This window comes from Odocoileus virginianus, chromosome 6, assembly GCF_023699985.2.
Source record: "Odocoileus virginianus isolate 20LAN1187 ecotype Illinois chromosome 6, Ovbor_1.2, whole genome shotgun sequence".
NCBI lineage: Eukaryota > Metazoa > Chordata > Mammalia > Artiodactyla > Cervidae > Odocoileus > Odocoileus virginianus.
In genome coordinates, this window is record NC_069679.1 from 13,501,854 (window position 1) to 13,522,063 (window position 20,210).

General features: G+C 36.8%; 1 protein-coding gene and 2 pseudogenes across 1 annotated transcript in view; 2 read left to right on the top strand and 1 right to left on the bottom strand.

Moving 5' to 3' along the window:
• Nucleotides 1-20,210, top strand: part of CD276 (CD276 molecule) — an 86,649-nt gene that overhangs the window by 16,149 nt on the left and 50,290 nt on the right. The gene's annotated exons all lie outside the window — the stretch shown is intronic.
• Nucleotides 15,509-15,879, bottom strand: LOC110137261 (ribosomal protein eL22-like; annotated as a pseudogene).
• On the top strand, nucleotides 18,015-18,642 carry LOC139035474 (NADH dehydrogenase [ubiquinone] iron-sulfur protein 6, mitochondrial pseudogene; annotated as a pseudogene).

The following is a 20,210-nucleotide window of genomic DNA, read 5'->3' on the forward strand; positions in this document are numbered from 1 at the left end:
GGAGGAGGAAAATGGCAACCCATTCCAGAATTCTTACCTGAAAGGTAAGACAGAGGAGCCTGGCAGGCTGCAATCCAAAGGGTCTCAAAGAGTCAGACAGGAATGAATGACTAAGCACTTATGTTGTTTTTTTTTTTTTATTAGTTGGAGGCTAATTACTTCACAATATTGTAGTGGCTTTTGTCATACATTGACATGAATCGGCCATGGATATACATGTATTCCCCATCCCTATCCCCCCTCCCACCTCCCTCTCCACCCGATCCCTCTGGGTCTTCCCAGTACACCAGCCCCGAGCACTTGTCTCATGCATCCAACCTGGGCTGGTGATCTGTTTCACCCTAGATAATATACATGTTTTGATGCTCTTCTCTTGAAACATCCCACCCTCGCCTTCTCCCACAGAGTCCAAAAGTCTGTTCTATACATCTGTGTCTCCTTTTGTGTTTTGCATATACGGTTATCGTTACCATCTTTCTAAATTCCATATATATGTGTTAGTATACTGTAATGGTCTTTATCTTTCTGGCTTACTTCACTCTGTATAATGGGCTCCAGTTTCATCCATCTCATTAGAACTGATTCAAACGAATTCTTTTTAATGGCTGAGTAATATTCCATGGTGTATATGTACCACAGCTTCCTCATCCATTCGTCTGCTGATGGGCATCTAGGTTGCTTCCATGTCCTGGCTATGATAAACAGTGCTGCGATGAACATTGGGGTGCACGTGTCTCTTTCAGATCTGGTTTCCTCGGTGTGTATGCCCAGAAGTGGGATTGCTGGGTCATATGGCAGTTCTAGTTCCAGTTTTTTAAGAAATCTCCACACTGTTTTCCATAGCGGATGTACTAGTTTGCATTCCCACCAACGGTGTAAGAGGGTTCCCTTTTCTCCACACCCTCTCCAGCATTTATTGCTTGTAGACTTTTGGATAGCAGCCATCCTGACTGGAGTGTAATGGTACCTCATTGTGGTTTTGATTTGCATTTCTCTGATAATGAGTGATGTTGAGCATCTTTTTATGTGTTTGTTAGCCATCTGTATGTCTTCCTTGGAGAAATGTCTGTTGAGTTCTTTGGCCCATTTTTTGATTGGGTCATTTATTTTTCTGGAATTGAGCTGCAGGAGTTGCTTGTATATTTTTGAGATTAATCCTTTGCCTGTTGCTTCGTTTGCTATTATTTTCTCCCAGTCTGAGGGCTGTCTTTTCACCTTGCTTATAGTTTCCTTTGTTGTGCAAAAGCTTTTAAGTTTCATTAGGTCCCATTTGTTTATTTTTGCTTTTGTTTCTAATATTCTGGGATGTGGGTCATAGAGGATCCTGCTGTGATTTATGTCAGAGAGTGTTTTGCCTATGTTCTCCTCTAGGAGTTTTATAGTTTCTGGTCTTACATTTAGATCTTTAATCCATTTTGAGTTTATTTTTGTGTATGGTGTTAGAAAGTGTTCTAGTTTCATTCTTTTACAGGTGGTTGACCAGTTTTCCCAACACCACTTGTTGAAGAGGTTGTCTTTTTTCCATTGTATATCCTTGCCTCCTTTGTCGAAGATAAGGTGACCATAGGTTCGTGGATTTATCTTTGGGCTTTCTATTCTGTTCCATTGATCTATATTTCTGTTTTTGTGCCAGTACCATACTGTCTTGATGACTGTGGCTTTGTAGTATAGTCTGAAGTCAGGAAGTTTGATTCCTCCAGTTCCATTCTTCTTTCTCAAGATTGCTTTGGCTATTCGAGGTTTTTTGTATTTCCATACAAATTGCAAAATTATTTGTTCTAGTTCTGTGAAAAATACCATTGGTAGCTAGATAGGGATTGCATTGAATCTATAGATTGCTTTGGGTAGTATAGCCATTTTGACAATATTGATTCTTCCAATCCATGAACATGGTATATTTCTCCATCTGTTTGTGTCCTCTTTGATTTCTTTCATCAGTGATTTATATTTTTCTATGTATAGGTCTTTTGTTTCTTTAGGTAGATATACTCCTAAGTATTTTATTCTTTTTGTTGCAATGGTGAATGGTATTATTTCCTTAATTTCTTTCTGTTTTCTCATTGTTAGTGTATAGGAATGCAAGAGATTTCTGTGTATTAATTTTATATCCTGCAACTCTACTATATTCGTTGATGAGCTCTAGTAATTTTCTGGTAGAGTCTTTAGGGTTTTCTATGTAGAGGATCATGTCATCTGCAAACAAAGAGAGTTTCACTTCTTCTTTTCCTATCTGGATTCCTTTTACTTCTTTTTCTGCCCTGATTGCTGTGGCCAACACTTCCAAAACTATGTTGAATAGGAGTGGTGAGAGTGGGCACCCTTGTCTTGTTCCTGATTTCAGGGGAAATGCTTTCAATTTTTCACCCATTGAGGGTAATGCTTGCTGTGGGTTTGTCATACATAGCTTTTATTATGTTGAGGTATGTTCCTTCTATTCCTGCTTTCTGGAGAGTTTTAATCATAAATGGATGTTGAATTTTGTCAAAGGCTTTTTCTGCGTCTATTGAGATAATCATATGGTTTTTATCTTTCAATTTGTTAATGTGGTGTATCACATTGATTGATTTGCGGATATTAAAGAATCCTTGCATTCCTGGGATAAAGCCCACTTGGTCATGGTGTATGATTTTTTTAATATGTTGTTGGATTCTGTTTGCTAGAATTTTGTTAAGGATTTTTGCATCTATGTTCATCAGTGATATTGGCCTGTAGTTTTTTTTTTTGTGGCATCTTTGTCTGGTTTTGGAATTAGGGTGACGGTGGCCTCATAGAATGAGTTTGGAAGTTTACCTTCTTCTTCAATTTTCTGGAAGAGTTTGAGTAAGATAGGTGTTAGCTCTTCTCTAAATTTTTGGTAGAATTCAGCTGTGAAGCCATCTGGTCCTGGGCTTTTGTTTGCTGGAAGATTTCTGATTACAGTTTCGATTTCCTTGCTTGTGATGAGTTTGTTAAGATCTTCTATTTCTTCCTGGTTCAGTTTTGGAAAGTTATACTTTTCTAAGAATTTGTCCATTTCATCCAAGTTGTCCATTTTATTGGCATAGAGCTGCTGGTAGTAGTCTCTTATGATCCTTTGTATTTCAGTGTTGTCTGTTGTGATCTCTCCATTTTCATTTCTAATTTTGTTAATTTGGTTCTTCTCCCTTTGTTTCTTAATGAGTCTTGCTAGTGGTTTGTCAATTTTGTTTATTTTTTCAAAAAACCAGCTTTTAGCTTTGTTGATTTTTGCTATGGCCTCTTTAGTTTCTTTTGCATTTATTTCTGCCCTAATTTTTAAGATTTCTTTCCTTCTACTAACCCTGGGGTTCTTCATTTCTTCCTTCTCTAGTTGCTTTAGGTGTAGAGTTAGGTTATTTATTTGACTTTTTTCTTGTTTCTTGAGGTAGGCCTGTAATGCTATGAATCTTCCCCTTAGCACTGCTTTTACAGTGTCCCATAGGTTATGGGTTGTTGTGTTTTCATTTTCATTCATTTCTATGCATATTTTGATTTCTTTTTTGATTTCTTCTATGATTTGTTGGTTATTCAGAAGCGTGTTGTTTAGCCTCCATATGTTTCAATTTTTAATAATTTTTTTTTCTGTAATTGAGATCTAATCTTACTGCACTGCGGTCAGAAAAGATGACTGGAATGATTTCAATTTTTTTGAATTTACCAAGACTAGATTTATGGCCCAGGATGTGATCTATTCTGGAGAAGGTTCCGTTTGCACTTGAGAAAAAGGTGAAGTTGATTGTTTTGGGGTGAAACGTCCTATAGATGTCAATAAGGTCTAGCTGGTCCATTGTGTCCTTTAAAGTTTGTGTTTCCTTGTTAATTTTCTGTTTAGTTGATCTATCCATAGGTGTGAGTGGGATATTAAAGTCTCCCACTATTATTGCGTTACTATTAATTTCCTCTTTCATACTCGTTAGTATTTGCCGAACATATTGTGGTGCTCCTATGTTGGGTGCATATATATTTATGATTGTTGTATCTTCTTCTTGGATTGATCCTTTGATCATTATGTAGTGTCCGTCTTTGTCTCTTTTCACAGCCTTTATTTGAAAGTCTATTTTATCTGATATGAGTATTGCGACTCCTGCTTTCTTTTGGTCTCCGTTTGCATGAAATATTTTTTTCCAGCCCTTCACTTTTAGTCTGTATGTGTCCCTTGTTTTGAGGTGGGTCTCTTGTAGACAGCATATATAGGGGTCTTGTTTTTGTATCCATTCAGCCAGTCTTTGTCTTTTGGTTGGGGCATTCAACCCGTTTACATTTAAGGTAATTATTGATCGGTATGGTCCCGTTGCCATTTACTTTGTTGTTTGGGGTTCGCGTTTATACAACCTTTCTGTGTTTCCTGTCTAGAGAAGATCCTTTAGCATTTGTTGAAGAGCTGGTTTGGTGGTGCTGAATTCTCTCAGCTTTTGCTTGTCTGTAAAGCTTTTGAGTTCTCCTTCATATCTGAATGAGATCCTTGCTGGGTACAGTAATCTAGGTTGTAGGTTATTCTCTTTCATTACTCTAAGTATGTCCTGCCATTCCCTTCTGGCCTGAAGGGTTTCTATTGATAGATCAGCTGTTATCCTTATGGGTATCCCCTTGTGTGTTATTTGTTGTTTCTCCCTTGCTGCTTTTAATATTTGTTCTTTGTGTTTGATCTTTGTTAATTTGATTAATATGTGTCTTGGGGTATTTCGCCTTGGGTTTATCCTGTTTGGGATTCTCTGGGTTTCTTGGACTTGGGTGGCTATTTCCTTCCCCATTTTAGGGAAGTTTTCAGCTATTATCTCCTCGAGTAACTTCTCATGGCCTTTCTTTTTGTCTTCTTCTTCTGGGACTCCTATGATTCGAATGTTGGGGCATTTCACATTGTCCCAGAGGTCCCTGAGGTTGTCCTCATTTCTTTTGATTCTTTTTTCTTTTTTCCTCTCTGCTTCATTTATTTCCACCATTTTATCTTCTACCACTTATGTATTTTTAACTTACATAAATGGTACTAAAAAGATTTGTTTCTTTTTTCAGTCAACACTGTTTAAAATATATACCCACCCTCTTCTATAAATATACAATTAATTCTTTAGAATGCAATCTGGTAGTCCAGCAAATGCTTCACTCCATTTGTTTATTTATTCTTTGATGTTGAATACCTAGGTTCCCTCCAACTCTCTACAAATACCTCATAGGGATTCTTATTTCCCCATATATTTCAATATTTGCTATTTTTATATTTTCTAATTTTTGCCTGTCTGAGGGACATGAAGTAGTATTTTATTGCTGTTTTAATTTATGTTTCTTGAGCATCTCTTCCCATCTATAGGTTAACCACGTGGATTTTCCCATCTGCAAATTGCCTGTTCATCAGGATATCCTAGATTATGATACTCAAAAAATTTTGTTGGCTTAAAAAAAAGAAATGTTTATTTTCTGTCTTTGCTACACTTTGTCCATAGTGGTTGTCAGAGGAGCTCTAGTCCTTAGCCACTCGGGGACCAGGGATGTTGAAGCAGCCATAATCTTGGACACTGCCAGTCATTATCCCAGAGGAAAAGAGAACATGATGAATCATGCACTGGCTCTGGAGCTTCCACCCAGAAATGATACAAATCATTTCCACTCACATTTCTTGGCCATAACTAGTTACATGATCACATTTAACTTCAAGAATATGGGAAAGTACAATCCTACTGTCCAGAAGGAGAACTGAAAATATTTGGTAAGCAAGCATCATCTGTCATTCTAGTCAATGAATATTCAGTGGTTTTTTTTTTTCCCCTTCATAAGATACACCCCTCTCAACCTAAGGGAATTGTCTAAATATTGTTAAGTAGGGGAATTTTTTCTTTCTACTCTTTTAGGTTCTTGCTGGGGCCCCTGTAACAAAAGACAGATTAACAAAAGAAAAACAAGCAGAAGGTTATTCCTATGAATATTTCATATATATACATGGGTGAAACTCAGAGTAACTCAGGGAGGGGGCTTAGAACTTCAGCTAACATAGCATCTTCAACAAAGAACAATAAATTCATAGAAAAATGACAGAACAAAGGAAATAATTTCTTAGGCTTCCCAGGGAAAACTGCAGGAAGGTAAATATACAGGGAATTAATGGTAGGCAGAGGCTAGTTAGTAAATTTATTATGTAGATTCCTCTGGTGTTTCCAGACTGATAGGATCTAAAGTTACCTCTGGTGATTAATTTTTGTTCTTATTCATAAAGAAGGAGAGGGGACACTGTTGAAAATTTATATCCTGCTTTAAGGCAAGTAGGAAAAGGGCAGGGAACTATTTTTGTATTTGCTTATTCTCCACTGACTTCAGCTCAATTCAGTCCTTTTGCCAAAGTGGCATGTTTTGGGGTAACATATTTTGGTTTCCTGTATATTCCATACAGTCATACCCAACTTCTATTCCGGGAATGCATATGTTCCTTGCTTTGACCCTGGTTTCCTTCCATGGGGGTAGCTACCTTGCCTTTATTCTTTGCAACCCCTTGTTCTACCTTCTGGAAGATTCTTTCCTCTCCATCATCTTCTTTGGCCTTATCTGATGTAGGCATCAACACATTTCCATTGATAGTTGCAGGCCCTAGAGTCATTTTAAGGTTCAAAGGGTCACAGATTTTTAAAGTTTACACTTAAAATTTTTTGGCAATACAATGCTCTGTAAAACTTAGTAGCCTTAATATTTATTTGATTCCAGTCAGTTCCATATGACAGAGCTCATCCACAGTTATTTTCTAAATGAACTTGGATTTGCTACATTATTTCTTTCTCATCCAGTTCCCCATCCCTTCCCTTTCACTTAATTGCAAATAAGGTATTCAGCTTTTGTGGAAGAGCTGCACATTTAGACTCTTTTCTGAGAGCTCTTTTGTCCAATCAGAAGGAATTACTGGATACCTCACCTTTAGTTAGACCCTCAAATTGAGACATCTTCATCCATTCAAAAGTTTTTATCACTGGATGAAATGGCCACAAACTTGACTTGATCCTTAACCAAAAGCTGAGCTTTTTTTTTTTTTTAATTGTTTATCTGGTTGTGCAGTATTTAGGATCTAGTTTCCTGACCAGGGATCAAACCTGGGCCCCCTGCATTGGAAGCTCAGAGTCTTAGCCACTGGACCACCAGGGAAGTCCCAATGCTGAGTTGTTACTTGGCTTTTGACCTTTCAAGTCCTTCTCACTTTCCTTTTACTTGTTAGGATTGAGAAGCAGTTATCACTTCCAACTGCACAAGAGCCCAGTTTTCTGACCCCCCTCAATTTCCTTCCATTCCTGCTTAGAAATATGTCAATTATTTCCTGAGATTATTTCAAACACAGTCAACAGAAACTAATGCTTGCTACTATCTTCTTTTCCCCTCAGGTTAAAAGTATATTAGGTGTAAGGACCTACCTTCCAAGTTATTGCAGGTGGCAATTTTACCCAATAGTTTGCCACAAAATAACACGAACTGCTATCTTCAAACACGTGCTCACAGTGTCCTCACCATCTGTTGACCAGTTTCTAAATCATTGCACAAATTTTAGTTAATATTGTTTGGTAGGACCCCACTTCTGTATCAGTCAGGATAAACTAAATTATGCTGATATGGCAGACAACCATGAAATCTTAACAGTTCCAAGCTACAAAGCAGTATTTCTGGGTCACTGTGAGTCAACAGGAGGCTCCACTTATCAGAGTCGCTCAGAAACCCAGGCTAGTGGAATCACCACCATCACTAATATCACCTGTCATGACACCAAAGGGGGAAAAAATGTGGTAAACTGCACAACAGCTCTGCTTCTGCAGAACCATTTAAGGACTTTAAGTTTCTGCTTAAGTTTCTGCTAAGTGACACTAGTCACTTCCAAAGAAATTTTACTGAAACTAAGCAAGTTACATGTCACACCTAACTTCATGGAGACAGGAAAGTGTAATCATACCACAAACCCAGGAGGAAAATGAGAAACATTTGGTGAAAAACTGTTTACCAGACTTATCTCTAAGAAGTCATTTCCTCCTTTGCATCTGTTTTTCACCCTCCAATTTTTCTCACAAAACTATTGCTTCAATAATTAGAATTTTTTTTTTTAAGGGCCCATTGGTTCAGGTAGAAATGAAGGTTTTTGTAAAAGTTGACAGAAATGTATTGGCACTGACATATATACACTACTATATATAAAATAGATAATTAATAAAAAATACCTTGGCCACCTGATGCAAAGAACTAACATTGGAAAAGACCCGGATGCTGGGAAAGATTGAAGGCAGAAGAAGGGGACAACAGAGGATGAGATGGTTGGATGGCATCACCAACTCGATGGACATGAGTTTGAGCAAGCCCTGGGAGTTACAATGGACAGGGAAGCCTGGCGTGCTGCAGTCCATGGCCGTCTCAAAGAGTCAGACACGACTGAGTGACTGGACTGACTGAACTGAATAAGATCCTACTGTATAGCACAGGGAACTCAATACTCTGTAATGATCTATATGGGAAAAGTGTCTAAATAGAGTGGATATATGTATAACTGATTCACTTTGCTGTATAGCAGAAACTAACACAACAATGTAAATCAACTATACTCCAATAAAAATTAATAAAAAATAAACAACAAAAAAAGAAAAATATTTGGTGAATGGAACTAATGACTACCAATCTCACATACTTTGTCCATTTTTATTCTGGTTCCTATTATTTTCTGCTTACTTGTTAGAGGTCCTGGTAGGGTCTGGAAGATATTGCTGCCTCATTATTTTTAAATGTTGAAATGATCTTCTCTCCATGACTCAGCTGTTAACTTTGTTGATGGTGTCCTTCACTGAGCAGAAATCCTTTATGCTGATGTAGATAAGTCATCAATTTTTTCCAGATTAAATTTTCTACATTGGGGATCTTGTTTAAGTTTCCCATCCCAAGGTCACAAGATGTGATATATATATTATACTTTTCACACTTAGATTTTATATATATCTAAATAATTCATCTTTAGAGGTATAGAGATCTTTTATCATAATCCTCAAAATGAGTCAATATTCTCAAAATTCATTAATTTTTCACTGATTTCTGATTCCATCTTTGTCATACTTAAAATTTATTGACATCTGTTTCTGTTCCATTGACCTATTTATTTGCCTCCACTCCAGTTCTACAATGGTACTACAGTTTTGTATAATACGTAAATATACATTAGGGAGAATCCATGCTTTTCCTCAAACTTTTTTTAGTTATGATCTTCTAGTCTTTCCTATACATTTCGGAGTCAATTTGTTAAGTTTCTAGATTATTTCTGATAGAAATTCTACTCAAAGTATTGATTAATTTGAAGGATAATTTACATCTTTGTGGTGTTAAAATATCCTCCTCTTTAACATGGTATATCTTTCCAAACATCCTGGTCTTTATGTCTTTCATTAGAGATTTAAAGCTTTTCTTGTACATTCTTTGATAGATTAATTTCTATAAATATTATATAGTTTTTATTGCTACTGTGAATGTTATCTAAGTGTCAGATTGTTAACAAATGATATAGAGGAATGCTACTGACTTTAAAATTTTGTTATTATTCCAACCAAAAGACAAAGACTGGCTGAATGGATACAAAAACAAGACCCCTATATATGTTATCTACAAGAGACCCACATCAAAACAAGGGATACATACAGACTGAAAGTGAAGGGCTGGAAAAAGATATTCCATGCAAATAGAGACCAAAAGAAAGCAGGAGTAGCAATACTCATATTAGATAAAATAGACTTTAAACAATGGCTGTGAAAAAAGACAAAGATGTACACTACATAATGATCAAAGGATCAATCCAAGAAGAAGATACAACAATCATAAATATATATGCACCCAACATAGGCGCACCACAATATGTAAGAAAAATGCTAACAGGTATGAAAGGGGAAATTAACAATAACACAATAATAGTGGGAGGCTTTAATACTCCACTCACACCTATGGATAGATAAACTAAACAGAAAATTAACAAGGAAACACAAACTTTAAATGACACAATGGTCCAGCTAGACCTAATTGATATCTATAGGACATTTCACCCCAAAACAATGAATTTCACCTTTTTCTCAAGCACACACAGAACCTTCTCCAGGATAGATCACATCCTGGGCCATATATCTAGCCTTGGTAAATTCAAAAAAATTGAAATCATTCCAAGCATCTTTTCTGACTACAATGCAGTAAGATTAGATGTCAATTACAGGAGAAAAACTATTAAAAATTCCAACATATGGAGGCTGAACAACATGCTGCTGAACAACCAACAAATCACAGAAGAAATCAAAAAAGAAATCAAAATATGCATAGAAATGAATGAAAATGAAAACACAACAACCCAAAACCTATGGGACACTGTAAAAGCAGTGCTAAGGGGAAGGTTCATAGCAATACAGGCTTACCTCAAGAAACAAGAAAAAAGTCAAATAAATAACCTAACTCTATACCTAAAGCAACTTGAAAAGGAAGAAATTATGAACCCCAGAGTTAGTAGAACAAAAGAAATCTTAAAAATTAGGGAAGAAATAAATGCAAAAGAAGCAAACGAGACCATAGCAAAAATCAACAAAACCAAAAGCTGGTTCTTTGAGAAGGTAAATAAAATTGACAAACCATTAGCCAGACTCATCAAGAAACAAAGGAAGAAAAATCAAATCAACAAAATTAGAAATGAAAATGGATAGATCACAACAGACAACACAGAAATACAAAGGATCATAAGAGACTATTATCAGTAACTATATGCAAATAAAATGGACAACTTGGAAGAAATGGACAACTTCTTAGAAAAGTACAACTTTCCAAAATTGAACCAGGAAGAAATAGAAAATCTCAACAGACCCATCACAAGCGTTGAAATTGAAACTGTAATCAGAACTCTTCCAACAAACAAAAGCCCAGGACCAGACGGCTTCACAGCTGAATTCTACCAAAAATTTAGAGAAGAACTAACACCTATCCTACTCAAATTCTTCCAGAAAATTGCAGAGAAAGTTAAACTTCCAAACTCATTCTATGAGGCCACCATCACCTTAATACCAAAACCTGACAAAGATACCACAAAAAAAGAAAACTATAGGCCAATATCACTGATGAACATAGATGCAAAAATCCTTAACAAAATTCTAGCAAACAGAATCCAACAACGTATTAAAAAAATCGTACATCATGACCAAGTGGGCTTTATCCCAGGGATGCAAGGATTCGTCAATATCTGCAAATCAATGTAATACACCACATTAACAAATTGAAAACTAAAAACCATATGATTATCTCAATAAATGCAGAGAAAGACTTTGACAAAATTCAACATCCATTTATGATTTTAAAAACCCTTCAGAAAGCAGGAATAGAAGGAGCATACCTCAACATAATAAAAGCTATATGTGACAAACCCTCAGCAAACATTATCCTCAATGGTGGAAAATTGAAAGCATTTCCCCTAAAGTCAGGAACAAGACAAGGGTGCCCACTCTCACCACTACTATTCAATATAGTTTTGGAAGTTTTGGCCACAGCAATCAGAGTAGGAAAAGAAATAAAAGGAATACAGATTGGAAAAGAAGAAGTAAAACTCTTACGGTTTGCAGATGACACGATCCTCTACATAGAAAACCCTAAAGACTCTACCAGAAAATTACTAGAGCTAATCAATTAATATAGTAAAGTTTCAGGATATAAAATTAACACACAGAAATCCCTTGCATTCCTATACATTAACAATGAGAAAACAGAGAAATTAAGGAAACAGTTCCATTCACCATTGCAACGAAAAGAGTAAAATACTTAGGAATAAATCTACCTAAAGAAACAAAAGACCTATATACAGAAAACTATAAAACACTGATGAAAGAAATCAAAGAGGACACAAATAGATGGAGAAATATACCGTGTACATGGATCAGAAGAATCAATACAGTGAAAATGAGTATACTACTCAAAGCAATCAATAGATTCAATGCAACCCCTATCAAGTTACCAACGGTGTTTTTCAGAGAACTAGAACAAATAATTTCACAATTTGTATGGAAATACAAAAAACCTCGAATAGCCAAAGCAATCTTGAGAAAGAAGAATGGAACTGGAGGAATCAAACTGCCTGACTTCAGTCTCTGCTACAAAGCCACAGTCATCAAGACAGTGTGGTACTGGCACAAAGACAGAAATATAGATCAATGGAACAGAATAGAAAGCCAAGAGATAAATCCACGTACCTACACACACCTTATCTTTGACAAAGGAGGCAAGGATATACAGTGGAGGAAAGACAATCTCTTTAACAAGTGGTGCTGGGAAAACTCGTCAACCACCTGTAAAAGAATGAAACTAGAACACTTTCTAACATGATACACAAAAATAAACTCAAAATGGATTAAAGCTCTAAATGTAAGACCAGGAACTATAAAACTCCTAGGGGAGAACATAGGCAAAACACTCTCTGACATAAATCACAGCAGGATCCTCTATGACCGACCTCCCAGAATATTGGAAATAAAAGCAAAAGTAAACAAATGGGACCTAGTTAAAATTAAAAGCTTCTGCACAACAAAGGAAACTATAAGCAAGGTGAAAAGACAGCTTTCAGAATGGGAGAAAATAATAGCAAATGAAGCAACAGGCAAATAATCTCAAAAATATACAAGCAACTCCTGCAGCTCAGTTCCAGAAAATTAAAAGACCCAATCAAAAAGTGGCCCAAAGAACTAAACAGACATTTCTCCAAAGAAGATATACAGATGGCTAACAAACACATGAAAAGATGCTCAACATCACTCATTATCAGAGAAATGTAAATCAAAACCAGAATGAGGTACCATCTCACGCCGATCAGAATGGCTGCTATCCAAAAGTCTATAAGCAATAAATGCTGGAGAGGGTGTGGAAAAAAGGGAACTCTCTCACACTGTTGGTGGGAATGCAAACCAGTACAGCCACTATGGAGAACAGTGTGGAGATTCCTTAAAAAACTGGAAATAGAACTGCCATATGACCCAGCAATCCCACTGCTGGGCATACACACTGAGGAAACCAGAATTGAAAGAGACACTTATACCCCAATGTTCATCGTAGCACTGTTTATAATAGCCAGGACATGGAAGCAACCTAGATGTCCATCAGCAAATGAATGGATAAGAAATCTATGGTACATATACACAATGGAATATTACTCAGCCATTAAAGAGAATACATTTGAATCAGTTCTAATGAGGTGGATGAAACTGGAGTCTATTATACAGAGTGAAGTAAGTCAGAAAGAAAAACACCAATACAGTATACTAATGCATATATATGGAATTTAGAAGATGGTAACGATAACCCTGTATGCGAGACAGCAAGAGAGACACAGATGTATTGAACAGTCTCTTGGACCCTGTGGGAGAGGGCAAGGGCAGGATGATATGGGAGAATGGCATTGAAACATGTAAATTATCATATATGAACCGAATCTCCAATCCAGGTTCTATGCATGATACAGGATGCTCAGGGCTGGTGCACTGGGAAGACCCAGAGGGATGGGATGGGAGAGGGAGGTGGGAGGAGGGTTCAGGATGGGGAACACATGTACACCCATGGTGGATTCAAGTCAATGTGTGACAAAACCAATACAATGTTGTAAAGTAAAATAATTAATTAAAAAATAAATTAAAGAAATTTTGTTATTATTGCAAATGGGTTTACTAATGTAGAAACTTATCAGATATTCTGTTGAGTTTTCTATGCATATGATCACATTTATCCTTTGAAAATAATTATATTTTTTCTCTTCTTCTCCAAATCTTAAATCTCTTTCTTCACTTTTTAATTTGTATTATCCTAATGCTAAGGTTGAATAGAGGTGTGGATATTATTCATCCTTGGCTTGTTCATAATTTTAAATGTCTTCAAAAAGCATTTTTTGAGGTATAAGTTATATTTAGTGAAAATCATAGATCTTCAATGGGCTCTTTAATCAGTTTTGTTGGAAACAGACATTTGTTCGCCTCAGAATGTCCCCTGTGCTCCTTCATAATCTCTCGCCTCTCCAGAAGCAACTACAGTTCCAATTTTTATAATTATGTTAATTTTGTCTATTCTAGAATTTCATATGAATGGAATAATAATAGAATGTGTTTTTATGCGCCTGGCTTCTTTCAATCAGAATAAAATTTTTGAGATTCATCTGTGTTATCACTTGTATCCTTTTTAGTGCTTAATAGTATTTCATGGTATGACTATAACACAGTTTGTTTATTCTCCTTTTGATGGGCATCTGGGTTATTTCCAGTTTGGGACTTTTAAGAATAAAACTGCTATGAACATTCTTATAGTAGACTTTTTGTGGACACAGGCTTTTTTATTTTTCTAGAATTGTTGAGTCATAAAGTAGTTGTATCCTTAACTTTTTAGGAAACCATCGGTTTTCCAATGTTATTGCTACATTTTAGACTTCCAGCAGCAATATGTGAGAGGCCTAGTTGCTCCACATCTTATACATTTAGTATTGTAAACTATTGTAAATCTATTTCATTTTACCCATTGTATCAGGTATGTATGATTTCCCTTATTGTGTTGGTGCCTAATTGCTTTAATTAGCATTTCCATGATGACTAATGCTTTTGAGCACTTTTTCATCTAAGTTGACTAGCTGTATTTCACTATGTTTGGTGAAATGTTTTGAATTTTTTACCCATTTAAAAAAATTGTGTTGTTGCTTTTAGTTTTATCATTGTGTTGTAAGAATTTTTTGTACACTGTGGATAAAAAATCCCTTTATCATATATATTTATTGTGAATATTACTCCCAATTTGGCTTGCCTATTTTTTTTTAATTTTTGTTGTCCACCCCCCCAGCTTTTTTTTTGAGACTGTCAAGATAATTTAAATATTTCATTAATCAAAGTTGTACCCAAAATTGTGCTTCATTTTTTCACTATATACTTTAACTTAAGGAAATCTGTAAAATCAGTACATTTGAGAAATCCTGAAAAATTCCAGTAGCTATAAGCTATTCAAAAATTGCTTACAGAAAGTATTTAAACAGGAGTTGGGGACACTACAAAAGTTTATTTACAAAACAAAAGTAGAGTCGGAGATGTAGAAAACAAGCTTATGGCTACCAGGTGATAAGGAGGGAGGGATAAATTGGGAGGTTGAGACTGACATATACACTACTATATATAAATTAGATAACTAATAAGAACCTGCTATATAGCACAGAGAACTCCACTCTGTACTCTGTGATGGCCTATATGGGAAAAGACTCTTTAAAAAGAAGTGGACATATATGTAACTGATTCACTTTGCGGTACACCTGGAACTAACACAACATTGTAAATCAACTATAATCTAACAAAAATTTTAAAAGTATTAAAGCCAGCACCATATAAACAACATACACTTAAGGACCTGAATGCTTCACATACAGAGTCATGTTTTTTTACTCACTGATAAACTAAAGGTCCATTTCAAGATGCTTCTCTTGTAGGTTTCATTTGTTTGTTTGTTTGTTTTTTAGCAAGAAAAGCCCTATAAAGGATGGCTTCATCTAGTCTTCATAGTCACATTCATCTTCATCTTGGCTAATCTGGAAGTAACAAAGTTCCTAAGTCTCCTTCTCAGATGCAACCACATGAAGCCAATCACGAAGATCGTTCTTTTTTAAGGTATTTCTTGGTAAAGTATTATAAATTCCTTTTAGAAAACTGTTTCTGAGAAACAACTGTGATTTTATTCTTGAAGGATCCAATATGAGTAACATTCCCAAGATCTCTAATCTTTTCATTCACTTTAACCTTCTCCTATAGAAACATTCAAAATTTCCAGAGTAAAAAGGTCTATCTTTTGACTCTGTGAGTAAGGTTCAAATTAAATTTCCAGGTTGACTTTCTTGGGCTTCTTGTCTTTCTTTGGCACCATCTTGGAGACTGGCCTCTTGATCTTCCCCTGGCTTTTTTTTCCTAATATTTATTTTATTTTATTAGGCTGGATCAGGTTTTAGTTGCAGCATGCAGGATCTTCAGTCTTCCTTGTGGCATGTGGACTCTTAGTTTCAGCATGTGGGACCTAGTTCCTGGTCCAGGGAATCGAACTCAGGCCCCCTGCATTGGGAGCTTGGAGTCCTAGTCACTGGACCACCATCGAAGTCCCTTGCCTATTTTCTTGATGGTGCTTTCTGATGAATAGAAATTTTTAATTTTGATGAAGTCCAATTAATCAATCTTTTATGGTTTATACTTTCTGGATACTCCCTAAGAATTCTCTGCGTACTGAGAGGTCACAAAAATATTCTCCTAGCACTTCTAGTAATTTAATTATTTTAGCTCTTAAGTTTCAACCCATGAAATGAAGTGAAGTTGCTCAGTCATGTCCGACTCTTTGCAACCCCATGGGCTGTAGCCCACCAGGCTTCTCCATCCATGGGATCCAGGCAAGAATACTGGAGTGGGTTACCATTTCCTTCTTCAGGGGATCTTCCCAACCCAGGGATCTAACCCAGGTCTCCCGCATTGCAGGCAGACACTTTAACCCTCTGAGCCACCAAGGAAGCCCTGACTCAAATTGAGTTTTGTGTGTAGTGTGAGGTAGGGGTTGAGGTCCTTTACTTCTCATATGGATATCCAATTTTTCTAGCTCCATTTATTGAGGATATTTTCCTTTCCCCATTGAATGTGCTTTGTCATTTTAATAAAAATCAGTTGTTTGTATATATGTGGGTCTATATCTGGACTCTCTATTTGATTCCATTAGTTTATTTGACCATCCATTCTCCAGTAGCATATTATTTTGGCCGCAGTTTGGGTTTTTCTTTTTTCCTTTTTCTGTCTGAAAAATGTCATTATTTTGCTTTCATATTTTTAAAAGTTTTTACTGGAGTATAGTTGATTTACAATGTTGTGTTAGTTTTGGGTATAGAGCAAAGTGAATCAGCTATACATATACATATACCCATTCTTTTTAAGATTCTTTTCCCATATAGGCCATTACAAAGTTTTGAGTAGAGTTCCCTATGCTATATAGTAGGATCTCATTAATTATCTATTTTATATATAACAGTGTTTATATGCCAATTCCAGTCTCCCATTTTACCCTCCCTGCTTTCATATTTTAAAGGGTATTTTTATTGGAGATAGAATGACATTTGCAGTTTTTTTTTCTTTCACCACCTTAAGAAAGGTCATTCAATGTCTGCAGCTTCCAGAATTTTGATGCAAAATAATCAAATCTTACTGTTGCTTCTTTGAAAGTATATAATGCACCTTTATTCTTTGGCTACTTTTTGTTACTTAGCTTTGGTTTTCAGCCATTTGACTAAGTATTTAGGCATTATTTTCTTTGTATCTATCCTACTTGGGTTTTATCAAGCATCTTGAATCTATACATTGATATCTTTGATCAGTTTTGGAAAGTTCTTGATCTTTCTCTCTTCCAACTTTGCTTCTAACTCATTCTCTCCATCCTCTCTGCTTGGATTCCAGTTTCACTATGTGTAAACCTTTGATTGTGTCTTGCATGTCTCTTCTTTCCATTGTTTTTTCTCTGTGGGCTTCAGTTCGGATAATTTATATTGAACTTTGAGTTTACCAATTCTGTTTGTTGCTTGTAAATCCATCAGTGAGTTTGTAATTTCAGAAATTGTACTTTGCAGCTCCAGAAAAAGCCCATTTGATATTTTTACAGATTACAATTCTCTGCTAAAGTATTCTTTTTAACAATTTTGTCATATTTTCCATTTTCCCCTTCAACATATTTGAAATAGTTCTTTAAAAATGCCTTGTCTGAGGCAATTGAAACACATGCAAAAATAAACAAATGGGACCTAATCAAACTTACAAGCTTTTGTACAACAAAGGAAACCACAGACAAAATGAAAAAGATGACCTACAGAATGGGAGAAAATATTTGCTAATGATGAAACCAATAAGTGCTTAATTTCCAAAACATACAAGCAGCTCATACATTTCAATGACAAACAAAAAAACCCAAGCAAAATATGGGCAGCAACTTCCCTGGTGGTCCGGTGGCTGGGACTCTGTATCCCAATGTCTGGCAAGATGGTGGCAGCAGTGACCTTCCTCTGGCTGCTAGACCAGGGCAGCCTGGTGGCAGGGAGCCTGCCCAGGGGCACAGGTGCTTCACTGTGCAGTCCTCACTAGCTGGTGAGGAGGTCACGCACCCTGGACAGTTCTATGATCATAACAACTATAGGCAACTTCCATTTGTAGGTTGTCAGAAAGAAGTGAATGAAAACTTTACCACTGATCTGATAGCAGAGCAGCCTGTGAGTGAAGTCAGGAGGCAAGTGGCATCTCGTGACAGGAATGAAGGGGTCCAAGGCCAGCCATGGTGTACATAAACTCGGGCAAAGACACAAAGGGGGCAACATGCAGCTACTGTGGACTAGGGCTCAGACAGCACCATCACGATGGGGGTGCATGGGGGTACTTCAGTGATGGAGTGAATCAGGAGACCCTCAGTGCTGTATGTATTGCTTCACTAGTGTTGAATAAAGGGTGTTGTTCTCAAAGAAAAAAAATAATAAAAATCCTGTGTAACCTTGAAAATATGGGTCAACTGTGGGTCTTCTTCTATTATCTTTTCTTCTCCTGAGCACATATGATCACATTTTCCTGCCTTTTCACATGCCTTATAATTCTTTACTGTACACTAGAGATCTGCCAGGAGGCACTAGTGGTAAAGAACCCACCTGCCAATGCAGGAGACCTAAAAGACGCGGGTTCGATTCCTGGGTGGGGAAGATCCCCTGGAGGAGGGCTTGGCAATCCACTCCAGTATTCTTGCCTGAAGAACCCCATGGACAGAGGAGCCTGGTGGGATACAGTCCATAAGGTCACGAAGAGTTGGACAGGATGGTAGCAACTTAGCACACATGCAGAGATCTTACATATATGAACTAAGACTGAAGAATTTTCCCTAGATAGGTTTTACCCTTTCTATATTACGTAGATAAGATATGGTGCTAATCACAACTATGTGATTAGAAAATAAACTAGATTGACGTTGGGTTCTAGTTCTTTTTGACTCAGTCTCCTCTGGTTTGATTGAGAGCTAGTCATGTCTTTATTTCCATAGTCATAAGACACCGTGGGGAATTCGTTTATGCCTTTAAGAGATTTGATTAGCCTCCAAATCAATACAGCTTCAAATTTTGGCAAATATCGAGACTAGCTGTGTGTTTGACACAACCACCACCTTCCTCTAGCAGGACTTTGTCTCCTAAGCACTATGAATCTGTGCAGAAATTTCACTTTCTTGTTCTACACCTTTCCTGCTACACACACTTCCCCCAGGCTCCTGTGTCACTTATAGAAAAGTGAAAACGTTAGTCGCTCAGTCATGTCTGACTCTTTCTGACACCATGGACTGTAGCCCTCAAGGCTCCTCTGTCCCTGGAATTCTCCAGGCAAGAATACTGGAGTGGATAGCCATTCCCTTCTCCAGGGGATCTTCCTGATCCAGGGATCTAGCCTGGGTCTCCTGTAGCAAATCTTTCCTGTGAAAGAAGATTGGCTATGCTGCAAACGTGCTTTTCAATCAAAGGCCCCATATTTTTAATTATGGAAAATAATTTGACATTGTGTCTTGAAATACTTTATCTTGTTTCTTTTTCTGAGACTTCAGTTGAATGCATGTCATCCACTCCACTTTTGTCATCAGTACCTCTTAATTTCTCTATATCCTTTGTAATACATTTTATGTTGACTTTTGTACTCTGCCTAATCTTTCAACACTCTCATCTGTTCTTTGGCCAAATATATTCTGCTGCTCACCCCAGTTATTTCTTTCAGTGATTACACTTGTCATTCCCAATATTCCTAGTTATTTTTTAAATAATTGCTCTTCTTGGTTTATATTTGCAATGCTTCTCTTATGCCTTGAAAGGATATATGTATTGTTCTTAATGTAAATTCTTCTTTTACCCAGTCTGTTCATTTCACTTCTCTGATAGTCATTTGTTTGTTGGTTGTTTTTGGCTCAGAGCTCATGTTTCCTTGGAAGTGTCAGCTCTCTCAGCCAATAATGTGTACTTTGGAAGGAGGAGTGAGATTAAAGACCAGATTCCTGCTTTGACTCCTCCTTCTGAAGTTATGAGGCGAGCGCCTCAGGGTGCAGAGCCTCTGAGCATCTGTTTCCTGTTTGTCAATGACCTCAGAACCCTGCCTTTCAAAGAATGTGTTCGAACTCTGCCCTAGTCACTCCTCTTTCCTAAGAGCTGCCTCTCTGTGCAG